This window comes from Sinocyclocheilus anshuiensis, unplaced genomic scaffold (assembly GCF_001515605.1).
Source record: "Sinocyclocheilus anshuiensis isolate Anshui unplaced genomic scaffold, SAMN03320099.WGS_v1.1 scaffold1449, whole genome shotgun sequence".
In the NCBI taxonomy this organism is placed as follows: domain Eukaryota; kingdom Metazoa; phylum Chordata; class Actinopteri; order Cypriniformes; family Cyprinidae; genus Sinocyclocheilus; species Sinocyclocheilus anshuiensis.
Genome location: NW_015549696.1, coordinates 183,805 through 187,828, shown reverse-complemented (window position 1 = coordinate 187,828; position 4,024 = coordinate 183,805). Strand labels below are relative to the sequence as shown.

Sequence of the window (4,024 nt, the reverse complement as noted above, 5' to 3'; positions counted from 1 at the left end):
AAAAATAAAAATATTGCGACCAAATCATGTGCTCGTGCGACCAGCTGAGAAAGTTAGTTGCAAAAGAGCGACCGACCAGTGGGAAGCATGAGTCTGGAGCCCTGATATGCATTATACAGAGGCAAGAGGAAAAGAAAAAATACCATCGAAAGACAGTAAGTTTCCCTCAGACATACATTCATATAAACTCCTACCCCTAATTGAATCGTGATTTGTTTAGCATCTCAACCAATTTGAATCGTCACATATTTAAATAGATTTTCAACCGGCTTGCGGTTAATTGTTACATCCCTAGTAGTTTTATGTTGTTCCAGGGTTAGCCTCATCTGAGGTCTTCTGGGGGGTTGGCATTATCTCTTCTCAGGTGTTCGGTCATCTCAGATCTTCGTAAGGGTTGGATCCAGACTGAAATATTTATTAGTACTATTGCTGTTTATAAGCACGTATTAATGCCTTATTCTGCAACAACTACTTTACTTGCTATCAATAAGCAGCAAATTAGGAGTTTATTGAGGGAAAACTTGTAAGTTAATACTGAATATGTGTTCCCTAATCTAAAGTGTTACTGCTGTTACTGTCTCAGTAGCCTTGGTTCTGGATCTATTTTTGCTAATGTGTTCTAAGCTACAAAGCAAATCATCCAGCTCAAAGATGAATCAGATGTTTTGCTTAAAACTGTGCCATGATTCTGGCTTCTATAGTAACAGCAACTTCTTGGATCTTCTGAATTAGGGGATTATAGTTCTTCACCAAGAATTCGCCAATTACACTTGTTGTTGTCAAGGATGTAACCAAATGTTTAGGAGGGCCAGATGTAAATGATGGGGATTTTAATATTCACATAGATAATGCAGAAAACAAAACTACAAAAGAAATTATAACTGTTTTAAATACTTTTGACCTGATTCAGCATGTGCATGAATCTACACACAATCGTGGACATACTCTAGATTTAATCATCAGTAGAGGTCTAAACATTTCATCCATTGTGTGACACTGTCACACAGGATACATGTTTTAACATGCTCAATATATGATAATGATTTTATGTATATTTGAGTTTTAATAGGTTTTCATGTTGTCTTAGCCATTTTATTCCTCTTAACCATTTTAATGTGTGTATGTCTTTAAGTGACTCTGGGTCTGTCATGTGACTCATCACATGACAGGAAATTCAATTCAATTCAAGTTTTATTTGTATAGCGCTTTTCACGATACGAATCGTTGCAAAGCAGCTTTACAGAAAATTAAGTTTCTACATTATATTTAGGAGTAGGTTATTAGTGGTGACTATAGCAGAAATGTACAGTAAGAATCATGCAGTTAGTTTCAAATTACATGTATTCAAACAGATGGTGAACACTATTCACTGCAATGATTATATGTTGCGATTAAACTTTGTGATTGCGATTAAACGTTGCGATTAAGCAAAATTTGGTAGTTTTTAGGAATGTAACGATCCACTCAACTAACGATTCGATTCGATTCGATTCACGATTTTGATTTCACGGTTCGATTCGAAATGGTAGTTTTATGTTGTTCCAGGGTTAGCCTCATCTGAGGTCTTCTGGGGGGTTGGCATTATCTCTTCTCAGGTGTTCGGTCATCTCAGATCTTCGTAAGGGTTGGATCCAGACTGAAATATTTATTAGTACTATTGCTGTTTATAAGCACGTATTAATGCCTTATTCTGCAACAACTACTTTACTTGCTATCAATAAGCAGCAAATTAGGAGTTTATTGAGGGAAAACTTGTAAGTTAATACTGAATATGTGTTCCCTAATCTAAAGTGTTACTGCTGTTACTGTCTCAGTAGCCTTGGTTCTGGATCTATTTTTGCTAATGTGTTCTAAGCTACAAAGCAAATCATCCAGCTCAAAGATGAATCAGATGTTTTGCTTAAAACTGTGCCATGATTCTGGCTTCTATAGTAACAGCAACTTCTTGGATCTTCTGAATTAGGGGATTATAGTTCTTCACCAAGAATTCGCCAATTACACTTGTTGTTGTCAAGGATGTAACCAAATGTTTAGGAGGGCCAGATGTAAATGATTAAGAATCAATCAATTAAAAACGCAACACATTGTCATGGCAATTTGTAATGTGAATTGGTGGTTAATTTGTATGAATTTTACGATCTCATTCGTGTGTTTTCATATGATCTGCTTATGCTCCACTGATGGTTAGATTTAGAGGTGCGGTTAGGCGTGGACCTCCATGCTTACTTTTTTCCCCTAAAAATCCCATGTTTCCATACAAATCAAATCACATTGTTCAAATTCATATAGAATCACCACTTCGCGAGATTGGAATGGAAAAACCTATATTGATCACCACTAATCTGAGTATTGAAGGGCATGTGCCAAGGTTACCATCAATCAATCAATCAATCAGTCAATCAATCAAATTAGTAAACGAAAAGTAAATGACAAAAACACAGTTATTATTTATTTTTTTTACAATTCATATATATATATATATATGCATTCATTTTGAAAATATAATTTATCCATCCAACCATTACCTACCATACAAACACCATAGAATTTAAAAAGAAATAAAAAAGTGTTTGAATAGTACACAGAATCAATAAATATAGCATTTTTTTTTTTTTGCCAGAATTATCATTCTCATGTTTCTAAACATTTGCGATATACCCTGTCTGTCAACGCGACAATGTGTTTCTCATGTAGGCTATTTCAGCGTGCAGTGAAATGATGAGCGACTGACTGTTCACTTCAAAATCAAGACAGTAAGAACAACAGCTAGGCTATCAGCATATTAAAGTAAGCTAATGAAATAATCTCAAAGTTATGATAAACAATAACTGTCAAAACCTACAGAGCTGCCTTCCTAGACTGCATTTATGAGCGGTAGGCTATGTCCCAGAATGCTGTCTAGGTACAGTATGTGTAGTTCAATAGGCTTTGAGACGCTGCCAATACTATTATTCAGCACTATCGGGACTGTTCGTGCAAAACAATTTACAAAGTTAATCTCGCAGTGTCACGCTGCATATTTAATCGGTAAATAAAACATCTCTGGCATGTGTTATCTTCAGCAGTTGTTTAGTGAAGGTGAGAGAGTAAATGAAGATCTTGAATAAATACCTGAACCTGTTGACTCCGCCCCCGCTGCCGCTCACCGCCTCAACTCCTTCCGCGCAGTTTCATCAGCACGATGCTGCAGTAAAGTTCCCTGTCCGCTCAAGAAAACAGCAATAAGCGCGTCATTAAGAGCCTTCAGATGTGTTTTAGTAAAAGTTGAGTAAGAACCGCGTAAGAGGCAGCGACCATTGGAGAGTCATGTGTGTTGTGTGTCTTTTATGTGTGTGTGTGTGTGTGTGTGTGTGAAACCCAACGCGAGTGAATGAACCCGCCCCGTTTCCTCAAAGTCCCGTTAACTCTCTCATCTCCATCTTTGATAGTCGCTGTCACTGCCTTTGTTTCCGATATAACAAATAACCTGACTTTTAATAATTACATTAATAGACATTATTATATGATATATGCATTAGGGCATATCAATGTGCATCAAATGTTTGTTAATGTTTCTTCATGAATAGTCTATTCATGTTTTATGTGCATTAGGCTAGCCTATATGTGTATTATTGTTAATTAAATCATTATTATATTTGTATAATTATAAGTATTATAATTTTATATTTAAAAAAAATGTCTGTAGCTATAGCAGAGCTTGATGTTGTGGGTGCTGCATGTAGACAGCCTACTTCATATAATATGTATGTATGTTGACACTGATGCTGATCGACAATGATGAATATTTGAACTTCTTGCTGTAAGCAATATAATTTCAGTTTATATTATGTTATATTATATTATATAAAATGCATTTTATTACCATCTTGACTAGTCATACATTTTTGCTCAACTAATGGCATGAGCTGTCATCTGTCTGTTTGGCCGACCAATAGCAGACAGAGGCGTTGTTCAGAAAAATGGTTTGAAAGTCGTCATTTTTCTTTTTGCAGTTGCATTGGGTTAATCGTTTGGTGCTGAAATT

General features: G+C 35.8%; 1 protein-coding gene across 1 annotated transcript in view; it reads right to left on the bottom strand.

The window, feature by feature from the left end:
* Positions 1–3,301, bottom strand: part of LOC107660476 (retinoic acid receptor alpha-A-like) — a 175,240-nt gene extending 171,939 nt beyond the window's left edge. Inside the window, exon 1 of the mRNA XM_016449782.1 lies at positions 3,112–3,301. The gene's annotated coding sequence lies outside the window, so the exon portion shown is untranslated. The remainder of the gene's footprint in view (positions 1–3,111) is intronic.
* Between the last annotated feature and the right edge of the window lie 723 nt (positions 3,302–4,024).